The following is a 13,006-nucleotide window of genomic DNA, read 5'->3' on the forward strand; positions in this document are numbered from 1 at the left end:
CTTAAGGCATGTGGAATTCATATCTTAGCTATTGTGAACTAAACTGTAATGAACATGGGGATACAGATCACTCTTTCCTGTGCTGATTTCTTATGATTTGGGTAAATTCCTAGCAGTGGGATGGCTGGATAATATGGTAGGTCTACCTACAGATTTCTGAGGTATCGCCATACTGTCTTTAAATATACATACATAAAATATGTGTACCCAATATGTAAACAAATATTGAGAGACTAGAAGAAACAGAGATTACAACATAATAGTTGAGTGCTTTAAGACTCCATGCAAGGACTATGGCAAGGTGATTCAAAATCACGACAGAGAGGTTGGATTCAAACATTGTGAAACTAAAGGCAGGAGAGCATTTACCTGCAGAGTGGGCTGGTGGAAAGCAGGAGAGGATGTCAGAGGGGAGGCTGGTCAATGTGATTAAGCCCTCTGTGCTTGCTAATGAGCATTCACTCAGGTAAGACTCCCAATGCCCCCAAAACATAGGAGTTCTATGTCCATGGACAGCTATGTGTCAAGGCAATGGATCCACATTTGACCTGTTCTTTATTGCGCTATTCTACCTCACAAGCAATGTATTTAAGGAAGAAAATGTCTTGTGGGTCTTCAGTAAACACAAAGCTCATGTTCATCTCATGAATGAGATTTTTTTTTTTTTTTTTTTTTTTACAGGCAGAGTGGACAGTGAGAGAGAGACAGAGAGAAAGGTCTTCCTTTGCCGTTGGTTCACCCTCCAATGGCCGCCGCTGCAGCCGGCGCACCGTGCTGATCCGATGGCAGGAGCCAGGATCTAGGTGCTTTTCCTGGTCTCCCATGGGGTGCAGGGCCCAAGCACCTGGGCCATCCTCCACTGCACTCCCTGGCCATAGCAGAGAGCTGGCCTGGAAGAGGGGCAACCGGGACAGAATCCGGCGCACCGACCGGGACTAGAACCCGGTGTGCCGGCGCCGCAAGGTGGAGGATTAGCCTATTGAGCCACGGCGCCGGCCCTCATGAATGAGATTTGTGGCACATCTGAAGCCCCCAAATTTTCACTGTTCATTTGGAGGTGCTTACACATCGTCGGCAGCAACTGTGTCCCCGTGTTTTACATGTATCATTTGTCCAAGGAAAGTTATAGTAGTGGTGAGAGCTGTGAGGCACAGACAGGATATTCCTCATCCACTTCTTTTCATTTAATTGACACTTGCTGCTCAGCACACCTGCTTTCAATTCGCTTCCATCTGCCTGTGTGGCAACTCACCCTTCTCCTCTGAGGGAGTCAGATCATGACTCTGTCTGGCCCTTGCCATTGTATCATGCTGTCCCCTAACGTTCTGCTCTATCTGTTCTCCTCAGCTATTCCAGGTTTGAACCTTTGCTATATTTCAGTTTAAAAGGCTTCACAGGGGCTGGAACTGTGATGTAGCAGGTAAAGCAAACTTTGTGACACCAGGATCCCATATGGGTGACAGTCCAAGAACTGACTGCTCTGCTTCTGATCCAGCTCCCTGCTAACACGCCTTGGAATGCATCAGAAGAAGGCCCAAGTGATTGGGTCCCTGCACCTACATGGGAGACCTAGGGGAAGCTCCTGGCTCCTGGCCTCCGCCTGGCCCAGCCCAGCCATTGAGGCCATTGGAGAGGTGAACCAGTGAATGCAAGCTCACTCTCTCTGTCTCTATTTCTACCTCTCTTTCTGTAACTCTGACTTTCAAATACATAAATAAATCTTTAAAAAGAGGCATCGCAAGTCTTTCCTTCACATTGTCTTCCTTCATTCTGAGGTGCTCTGGCTACATGATGTCACATGGATGTCTTAATCCGCAAATGCTAAAGCTTTTAATGATTCTATTCAATTTTTTTTTGACAGGCAGAGTTAGACAGTGAGAGAGAGAGAAACAGAGAGAAAGATCTTCCTTTTCTGTTGGTTCACCCCCCAAATGGCAGCTACTACCAGCGCACTGTGGCTGGCACACTATGCAGATCTGAAGCCAGGAGCCAGGTGCTTCTCCTGGTCTCCCATGCGGGTGCATGGCCCAAGCACTTGGTCCATCCTCCACTGCACTCCCGGGCCACAGCAGAGAGCTGGACTGGACCAGGAGCAACTGGGACAGAATCTGGCACCACAAACGGAACTAGAACCTGGGGTGCGGGCGCTGCAGGAGGAGGATTAGTCTGGTGAGGTGCGGCGCTGGCCCGATTCTATTCAATTTGTAAAGAGTATATTGTCATGAACTTGATACATGGATTTACTTAAATCTGGTCGTTTCAGTTTTCTTCTGAGCAGTTTGACAAAAATGAAGTAATTTTGTATCAATATATGAAAATTGGATCAAATCAATAAATTAATCAAAATCGACTCATTGATCACTACTGTGTGTTAGGCAGTTATCTAGGCACCAGGAAACAATGATAAAGAAAACACAAGGCTTAAATTCTAGTGTAGAAAGGCAGATTTTTAAATAGAATAATTAATGAAAATGTGTAGCATGTTAGGTGATTTAAAAATCTCTAGAAATATGCATTTGGGTTGTGGACATGTTGCAATGTTGCACCTGAAAATCCCCCAGTGACAAGGGGAGATGTTACCAGTGGTTGGAGGAGCTGGGGAGCAAGCCTGAGGGATGCTGGGTTCAGTGCGGATGCATGAAGTCAGCCTGACCCGCTGGACAGATTTGAAAAATGTGAAGACTTAGATATAGTCTACAACACTTCAAGCCAGTGGCAGTCAGAGAAATTGGAAGAGCACTTCCTGACCTTCACATGTAAAATTCCAGTAGTTAAACTGCACCTTCTACAAATTGGGGAAGAACTGGTGCATTTCTATGTCAGACTCAATGATGAACTCCTCTCCCTGGAGTCTGGGCTGTGTTTCCCCAGTCCTAATGGGTCTCAGTAGGGTCCTGGTCCCTTGGGCAAGCCTCCTTCAGACCCATCTCATAGAGTACTGGGGGATTTGACTCTATTCTGGACATGTTGGTAATTGTTCTTGGTGCTGGTGTCTGCACGTTGTGTCTGTTGCATTGTTAGAACCAAGAATGGGGGATAATCACACTTAAAACACTGCTTCTGTCTTTGTAAATGTAGTTTTCTCTCACTGTGTTGCCTTACTGGGAGAATGTACCAGCGACTGTGCATTACAATAAACAGAGATGCACTTAGATTTTCCTGGGAAATCTAGATCCACGGTAAGTAAAAGGGGTCTAGGGCTCACAACTGGACTCCTCATTGGAGCCTTGTGGCCCTGACCTGTTGCTGTTTAAGGAATGTGTCTGATACGTGTCCATGAGTTAGTGGGTATCTGATTGAGGGAAATAATTCAGAGAGGAGAAAGTTTAACACAGCAACAATTAACAGGTGAGACTTGCCCAGTGGAGACTGTGCCTATCAGTAAACACGACTTCAAGGAAGGAAAACTTAAGACAAGCTGAAAGAATACAGTGCTTTGGTACCAATGTTGTGGTGGGCAGGGATGGGAGAGAGAGCAGCAGGATGAGTTATGACTGCCCCAGCAGAGACTCAGTGTGTGTGTGGAGGGCAGCATTGTTGCTGTCTTTTGTAAGAACTGGTTTACCTTGACATCATTCGCTGATGCACATGATGACTTTGGGTATGAAAACATGAGAATTCCTAAGTACCATGAACTCTCCATACTGGAGAGTCATATTGTTCATTCTAGTGCCTTATCCTATTTGCACCTACACACTCAGATTTTCAGAATAACACATATGGAATCTGGAGACTATTCCATCTGAGTAAGAAGGTGTGTGGTAGGAACATTACTCTAAAAATGTCTGGTGGGATTCTCCAACAAAATGCTCTTTTAGCACTGGAATGTTTCACTGAGACAGAGTTGCTGGGGCTTTCGTATTCGACTGAATTATTTGTGGGGTGATTTTGACCATTGGACGTATGGAATGTGAAACACTATTCACAAATAAATCCACAACAGAAGCTAAATTTTTTTAAAGATTTATTTTATTTATTTGAAAGGCAGAGTTGCAGTGAGGCAGAGGCAGACAGAGAGAGGTCTTCCCCGCTGGTTCACTCCCCAAATGGCGGCAGTGGCAAGAGTTGCGCCAATCCGAAGCCAGGAGCCTGGACTTTCTTCCAGGTCTCCCCTGTGGGTGCAGGGGCCTAAGGACTTGGGCCATCCTCTGCTGCCTTCCCAGGCCATTGCAGAGAGCTGGATCGGAAGTAGAGCAGCCGGGATTAGGACCAGTGCCCATATGGGATGCCGGCGGTGCAGGTGGTGCCATACCATAGTGCCAGCCCCCTAAACTTTTTTTTTTAACTTTAATTTAATGAATATAAATTTCCAAAGTATGGCTTATGGATTACAATGGCTTCCCCCCCATAACGTCCCTCCAAACCGCAACCCTCCCTTTTCCCACTCCCTATCCCCTTCCATTCACATCAAGATTCATTTTCGATTCTCTTCATATACAGAAGATCAGTTTAGCATACATTAAGTAAAGATTTCAACAGTTTGCTCCCACACAGAAACATAAAATGAAAAATAATAGATGATTTTTTAAATGATGATGAAATCAGATCAGACCTATTGTCATGTTTAATCCCAGTGAGAGTCAAGTTGGGAATTGATAATTTCTTTCTTTCTTTTTTTTTTTTTTACAGAAGATCAGTTTAGTATAGATTAAGTAAATATTTCAACAGTTTGCACCCCTATAGAAACACAAAGTGAAAAATACTGTTTGAGTACTCGTTATAGCATTAAATCTCAATGTACAGCACATTAAGGACAGAGATCCTACGTGAGGAGTAAGTGCACAGTGACTCCGGTTGTTGACTTTACAAATTGACACTCCTGTTTATGGCATCAGTAATCTCCTTATGCTCCAGTCATGAGTTTCCAAGGCTATGGAAGCCTTTTGAGTTCTCCGACTCTTATCTTGTTTAGACAAGGTCGTAGTCAAAGTGGAAGTTCTCTCCTCCCTTCAGAGAAAGGTACCTCAACAGAAGCTAAATTTTGTAGAAACTGGGACATAGAGCTGCCAAGCAGAACTGATCATGTTGTGTTCATCAGAAAGGAATCACAAAAAAACAAAGACAAAAACAAAAAACAAGAACTAAGGAAACAGGACTAAAGGCAAATAGAGTAGATACTTCTCTCCGTTTGAAACTTATTTTTCTTTCAAAAAATCCAGATTCTTAACTGGTACATAAAAAAAGAACATTTGTGTAGTGTTCAATTGAAATAAACATATTGCCTTTTTTATAGTGGAAACATTGAGTATTAACATTGAAAATCAGAGTTCAATTCTTTTAGTAGGATAAAACTTCTTTTTAAGTCTATACACTGATGACTAGCACTTTCCCACCATCTTTATAAAAACTGCTCCCTTGGGATCGGCACTGTGGCAAAGCAGGTGAAGCCTCTGACTGCAATTCCAGCATCCCATATGGGCACTGGTTCAAGTTCTGGCTGCTCCACTTCGGATCCAGCTCTCTGGTATGGCCTGGGAAGGCAGTGGAGGATGGCCCAAGTCCTTGGGCCACTGCATCCCCATGGGAGGCCTGGAAAGCTCCTGGCTGCTGACTTCAGATTCGCACCACTCCGTCCATTCTAGGAGTGTGCCGGTGGGTGGATGACCTCTCTCTCTCATTCTGCATCTGCCTTTCTGTAATTCTGCATTTCAAATAGATAAATGAATCTTTAAAAAAAAAATAAGAAAGCTAACCGGTGTTCATTACCATTGTTGTGTATTCAAAATCCACTGTACATGATCAGTTTCGTGTTACTGTACCTTAGTTTTTAACTGAAGGAACCATCTGGAACAATATCAATGTTAACTACATCTCAAAGAACAAAAGAAAAGCACAAAACCTTTTAGCATTGTTCCAACCAAATGTGTTAAAACTGTCATATTGAGACTCAATTCTCCTCCGGAAGGGAGTGTTCCATTTTCTGGATCTTCATAAAATTTCATGGTGCTGGAGTTCAACCAGTCATCTGGGGATACTGGATTATTTGAATAAAAATTGGAGAATAGTAACATGACTTGAAGCACTGTTTCTTTCTCTCAAATGTCTTCTCTCACAGTGGCATTCTAGGGAAAAACCTCCAGTGATCATGCATTATAATATCCATGGCTAAACTTACATATTATTTTTCTAAACAGGTGTTGTGAGATTGATTACAAGATGGAAACACTTATCCAGAACACATGAGGGGTCTAGGGCTCACAAATGGACCCCACACCAGGGACTTGTGCCTTCACCCAGTACTGTTTAAGGAATGTATTCTTCAGGTGTCCATGGGGCTGTGGGCATGAGGTGCAGGAAAGAGTTGAGACAGGATGCAGGCTCACATACAAAAACTGAGATGTCATAAGGACCATGGGAGATGGTGCCCATCAGTAACCATGAGTGAAAGGAAGGGAAAGGTCAGGCAGGCTCAGAAGAATGCAGGCTTTGTGGTGCAAGTGTATGCTTGGCAGGAGCTGGGGACAAGACAGGGAGGGAGGGGAAGAATGGCAGCCTCAGTGCAGACTCGTGTGTGCACAAGGGCAGCATGAGTGCTGTCCTAGAGTGAGACCAGGTTGACCTTGACCTCACTCACTGATGCACATGGTTGCTCTTAGTATCAGAACATCTGAACCAAAATTACCATGGACTCCCCATTGCTGGAGACCTGCTTTCACCCTCACAGTTCCTAGGGGCATCCACTGAGTTGAACTACACAACAGCGTTAGGTTCACTGCTGCTCATGGACACTCAGGAGACTGACGTGGGGGATAGGATCTCCAGTTTATACTGGGCCTGCATGGTGATACTGAAATTGAGTCTGTCTCAGTGTGGGCTCCTATGCTTGTTTCTCTCCTCCACGGTGTTTATGAACTGCCCCTTCCCACCTGAATTCAAGGTAGATCAGTGCAGCTGTTGTGACCCCAGCTCTTGGTGGATGGGGAACAGGAGTCTCAGGTCAATACCCCAGTGCTATGGGTGTGAGGACAGTGATCCTTCCTGAGGTGTACTCATGGAGTGACCATAAACTTGAAGCAGACATAAATGCTTGCCTTAACACAGTGAACTCTTCTTCAGAGTGAATCTCAACTAAGTGTAGGTACCTGAACTGATAATCTAGGGGGACACATACATCAAAATCAGGACTTGAGGTTCCCTAGCACCTTTTGTTTCCTGAAGTATGTGTTTCTCCTGAATATTCCTAGAACTTGGAGGTAGTTTTTCCTTTGGAAAGTGTTTGGTTGCCCACAGTGCTAATTGCAGTTCAGTGTGACCCAAAAACATAGCAAATAGGAAAGAGATGTTGACACAGAGATTGGTTGCAAGGACTTTATATGAGATACAGAAAAAAAAACCTTAATGACAAGATTCTGAGTAAAGGTGGTTCTGTTCCATGTGTGGAGGCAATGATGAGTTCATTCTTCATGTCCTGGTCATGGTCTTCTGCAACAGACATAGGTGACTATAGGAAACTTATGGCAGATTCCTTTCTCCTCCTCTCCAATGCCACAGCGCCATTTGCAGCTACAGTATGGTTTCAGATTCTGTGGGCAACCTAGGGTACAGAGAGAGTGTCTGTCAATGAACACAGGGATCAAAGAAAAGCCAGCACCATTCCACATTGAGATGAGAGGGTCTCATGGGGGCTACATCACAGCAAGCAGTGGGAAGAGCACCCAGCCACTGGAAGTAACAGACACAAGAAGTGTGGGGAGCATCTCGGACTAGACTAAGTTACTCGAATTAAGACTTATTCTATGCATCTGCTCTCCCACAATATGGCACTGAGAGAGGAGTAAACAGCTTCTACGCAGCTGTCTCTCGCCAACTTGAGCGATGACCTGCACGAGCTGATCCTGCTGCTGATTGCAGGAGAGCAGCGTACTCGGCGTGTGGGTAGCAGAGTTGGGATTGGTGGAAGAGGACTATAAAGGAGGAGAGAGACAACATGCACCAGGAACATCTATCTGAAGGAACACCTGAGCAGCCCCCGAGAGAGCCGGCTGGCGGTGTGCTGCTTCCCCGCGGAAGTGGGGAAAGTGGCAGGGGGAACCGCCCTTCCACGGAGGTGGAAGGGTTGGTAGCCAACCTGGGAAGAACCAGCAGCAAACCCAGGAAGGGCCGAGCAGACGAAAGAACAGCGCAGGGTCCTGTGTCGTTCCTCCACGAAGAGGGGGCGCGACAAAGAAGTGTTGTCACAAACACGATTTGAGACCCATTCTTCTTTGTCTGACTCTTTATGCTCCTGAGCTCGTCAAACACATCTGAACCCAGGTTCAGCTGGGTTTACCAGTTCTCAACGTTTCTCTACTAAGCAGTGTCAAATGTTGTCCTCACAACTGGGTATTCACATTTGACCCATGGTGACTTCCCTTAAGACTCTCCAAATTTGAACAAGGCTATTTCACAGCGTATGTTGGAATACACAGTCTTTTTAGGAGGAACATCTCCTAGAGTCATTTGACTTCTAATATATATACAATTTTATTTTATTTTTTTTTATTTGACAGATAGAGTTAGAGAATGAGAGAGAGAGACATAGAGAAAGGTCTACCTTCTGTTAGTTCACCCCCCAATTTGCCGCTATGACCAGCACTGTGCCAATCCAAAGCCAGGAGTCAGGTGCTTCCTCCTGGTCTCCCACGTGGGTGCAGGTGCCCAAGCACTTGGCCATTCTACCCTGTCTTCCTGGGCCACAGCAGAGAGCTGGACTGGAAGAGGAGCAGCAGGGAATAGAACCTGGCACATATATGGGATGCCGGGAACACAGGTGGAGGATTAGCCAAGTGAGCCACTGCTTTGTCCCATGTTTACTTTGTTTGTAACATTTAGTATTAACTCATAATACATTTGCACTTTTTGTGGGATACACATTATCTTAATAAAAAGTATTTGAATCCAGTCAGCTTGTAACCTCTGTAGTCGTCTAGATTTGTTGCATTTTGTATCAAACGTCCGCTTCTTTTCACTCTCTCTATAGGAAATGCAGAATATTCAGATCTATGGTTGTCCTACTGTGATGGGGAACACCAGGAACTACTAGCTGGACGTATCTGTTGAACTGAACCCTGTTGGAAAAAACTCAAGGCTATGAGAACCTAAGTAAATTCAGCAGAGTGACTGAGACCTTTGAAGACTCAATTCCAGAGCCTTCCTTCAATCCTCCTGCCTCAGTTTCCATAGTTCTTCCATGTTGGAGTCTCTCACCTCGGTTCTGAAGAGCAGAAGTTTCATCCTCTGCACAGGAGTTGGCCATGACCTTGTCTCCGACATCTGTCTGCTCCTGGTCTGGAATCTCTTCATCTGATGGTGGCACAGGCTTAGCCTTGGCCTGGAGTGCCACCAGGACAATGGCAGTGAGGAGGGTGAATGTCCTCATGTCTGGGAGTGAGCTGGAGGCAGGAAGAGCACGATTCTGAGTGTGCTATGCCTGAGAACGAGTCCTGATTATATAGTGCTAGGAGCAGGCTCTGTGACAAAGGCTGCAGTTAGAGACGGGGTGTCTTTGAACAGGAATTGAGAGCTGCCATGCCCACCAGTGCCTTTGATGGTGCTCTGTTCGCACCGCCTGTACTATGGCAGGCATCTGTGTGTTTTTTCTCCGTTTTTGCTTCATGCTGATAATCAAGATAAAGGACTGGATATTCCTCCTAATTCCCATCTGTTTGAATATTTACTGCAAGGTAATAAAGAGAAAACAAAGAGTCATTTCATTTGTTAATTTCTGGGAGCAAAGATTCTTATTTTCCAAACATGGGCCTGTTATCAATTTGAGGTTTAAACACTGAAGCCATACCTGGAGCCCAATGCAGAGGAGTGAAATTCTTTAGCATGTTCTAGGGTGTAGCCCTCCCCATGGAGGAGGAATGAGTTTTTGGGGTGTTAACTCCCTTTGGGCCAGTGTGAAGGGGAGAATTGCTGTCCTCATGCTGTTGTTGTCACCTGGTCAGGAGGCCTCTGGGGAGAGAGATGTTCAAATTGTTCAGAGGCACTTTCATTCCTGCATGACATGTGTCTAAGCACAGCACTTGGAGGATATCCAGATACAGCAGTCTATGTTGAGAGATAGCAGAGGAATCAACACCATTACCTCTATCGTTTTTGAGACTGCAACTTTTACGTTTGGAAAATCTTAAAACCTGTAGAAGGACAAAAATTCAAATGCAGAGAGTCTGGTGAGATCCCATCCCTGTTCTCAGCTACGGTTCTGTCCAAATCTAACTACTGTCAACAAATATACACATTAGTCTGCACTAATATTTTCCTCTCATGCAATATCTTGATCACTTTGTATATCAAAACATGTTAGTTCTGTCATCAGTATATATAAGTGTGCCAATATTCTGATATTCTCTGAGATAAACTGAAGGAAATCACAGTAAGAAACAAATGTCAAGCAGCAGGAGCGAGCAACTATATATCAACAATTACCTTGTATGTAAATGGAGTAAACTCTCTAGTTATAAATATGTCATGTACCTAAGTGAGTTAATGAAAAACTCAATTCTATGCTGCTTACAACATAGCTCCAATTCTAGGGACACATGGGCTTTGAAAGTAACAAATAGCATGAGATATTCCAAGCAGATGGAGTCCAAAAGAATGCAATAGCCTTATTCTACCAGATTAATAAATTAAAAGTGGTATAAAGAGATGGGAAGGCCATTATATAATGATGAAGGATGTAATTCACCAGAAGAAAATAACAACTTTAAATGTGCATCCACCCAATATGCCTTCACCTCGATACAGAAAGGAAATGATAAGAGACCAGAACAGTGAGATTCCAGTACGATAATGACAGAAAGGTGCTTTCTGTTTCTAGGAAAATCAAAGCTACCAAACATGAGAGGGTCATCCTATTCCCTTATCTTTTTCACACCTACACACCCATGTTCTTAGACTAACATACATGAAATCTAGACGTTATTCCATCTAACAAAGAAGGTGTGTGCAGGGAATATTACTTTAAAAATGTGTTGTGAGATTCTGAAACTAAAGCACTGTGTCAGCATTGGGATATTTCACTGACACAGAGTTTGGGACTTTAGCATCTGACTGATTTTATTTTTGGGGGCAAAAATGACCATGGACATATAGATGGGAAACACTATTTTCAGAGAAATCAACAACAGAAGCTCTGTTTTGTAGAAAGTGAGACCTAGAGATGCCAAGCAGAATTGATCATGTTGTGTTAATCAGAAAAGAATCACAGGAAACGAGAACTAAGGAAACAGGACTAAAAGCAAATAGAGTAGATAGTTCTCTCCGTTTGAAACTTCTTTTTTCCTTAAAAAATCCGTATTGTTACCTGATACATAAAGATTGAACATTAATGGGTGGCAGAGCCAAGATGGCAGAGTAGTGTGGACGCACACTGATAGTTCGGGAAAAGATAGTTTAATAAGTGGAGTTACGGTAGTCTCAAAAAAAGGATCAATGAAAAATTGCAGAGGAAACTCTTTCGGATCTAGTGGCTGTGACCCGGAGGACCTACTGGGAGATCAAGGTCGCCCACTGGGTGGAAGCTGAGCCGAGGGAGCTGCGGAAGCCACCAGAGCCACTGGAGCCGCCGAGGCCAGGAGCCGCAGGGTCTGCACACCAGTGCTAGAAGGGGAGTGGATGTGACACAGACGACCAGCGGGAAGAGCAGGGACGCCCACGGCTCCGAGTCCACACATGGGCGCTGGAAGTGGGGGTGAGCTCTGTAACCCAAGACATTGGCGGGGAAATGGCAGACAGAGTCTAGAGGGAAGCAAGGAAAAAAAAATGTGGGGGATAGTGGTACAGATGAGTTTCCTTTTCCTCCGACCTTGCAAAGGCAAGCAAGAGACAAAGAGCAGGCCCCATTCTGGATATACATAACAAAAGGGTAGAGCTAATGACCTGAGCACTACAATTCAGTAGCCTAGGCAACCCAGTGGGAATCCACAAAAGAAACTGAGCCCACACAGATTCAGATCGGAAGGTAAATACCATCAATTTTACTCAGCCTTGCGGTATTACTTACCTCCTGAATAAAAAAATAAAAAAATTAAAAAATTAAAAAATAAATAAATAAATAAAAAGAGATTTACCATGCATAACCTGAGGGTGTCACCTTTGCACACACTTAACCTGGAGGAACCAAGCAGAGCTCTCTGGCCACACCCACCTCAAGCCTCCAAGGCTCCTCCAACAGCAGACAGTCCATGTAACACAGACACAGTATAAAAAAAAAAAAAAAACCTCTTTTTTTTTTTGTTTGTTCTACTTAATACTTTTGGTTGAATACTGTAATCAATACACAATTCTTCTTAAGTGCTGAAACTTAACTGAAAAGTGATCGCTGTTAAATATGAGAGTGGGAATAAGAGAGGGAAGAGATGTGCAATTCGGACATGCTCAGGCTGACTTACCTCAAACGGTAGAGTTAGAAACATACCAGGGGATTCCAATTCAATCCCATCAAGGTGGCATGTACCAATGCCATCTCACTAGTCCCAGTGATAAATTTCTGTTCACAATTGATCATAATGATAGGACTATGAGCCAAAGGGATCACATAAACAAGAATAGTGTCTGCAAACACTAGCTGATAGTATAAAAAAGGGAGAGAACGATCCAACATGGGAAGCGAGATACACAGCAGACCCATAGAATGGCAGATGTCCTAACAGCACTCTGGCCTAAGAATAAGCCCTTAAGGCACGCAGATCTGGCTGAAAAGCCCATGAGAGTATTTCAGGTATGGAAAGCCAAGACACTCTGGGGAAAAAAAAAAAAAACACCTAAATGAAAGATCTCCACGAGTGAGATCCCAGTGGAAAGAACGGGTCATCAAAGAAGGAGGAACCTTTCTCTGAAGGGAGGAGAGAACTTCCACTTTGACCATGGCCTTGTCTAAATATTATCAGAGTTGGTGAACTCAGGGGGCTTCCATAGCCTTGGCAGCTCAGTGATTACTGATGCCATAAACAAGAGTGTCAATTTGTTAAGTCAACAACAGGAGTCACTGTGCACTTACTCCTCATGTAGGATCTCTGTC

General features: G+C 44.2%; 1 long non-coding RNA gene across 1 annotated transcript; it reads right to left on the reverse strand.

Moving 5' to 3' along the window:
- Nucleotides 1-7,294: 7,294 nt before the first annotated feature.
- LOC149125206 (uncharacterized) lies at nt 7,295-9,516 on the reverse strand. Its single transcript, XR_016212602.1, has 2 exons — nt 9,187-9,516; nt 7,295-7,534 (listed from the first exon to the last, which is right to left on the reverse strand). It is a non-coding gene; the product is annotated as an uncharacterized LOC149125206 (long non-coding RNA).
- Nucleotides 9,517-13,006: the final 3,490 nt, after the last annotated feature.

Source organism: Oryctolagus cuniculus, chromosome 8, assembly GCF_051225735.1.
Source record: "Oryctolagus cuniculus isolate XC-2025 breed Fujian yellow rabbit chromosome 8, ASM5122573v1, whole genome shotgun sequence".
Lineage (NCBI taxonomy): Eukaryota > Metazoa > Chordata > Mammalia > Lagomorpha > Leporidae > Oryctolagus > Oryctolagus cuniculus.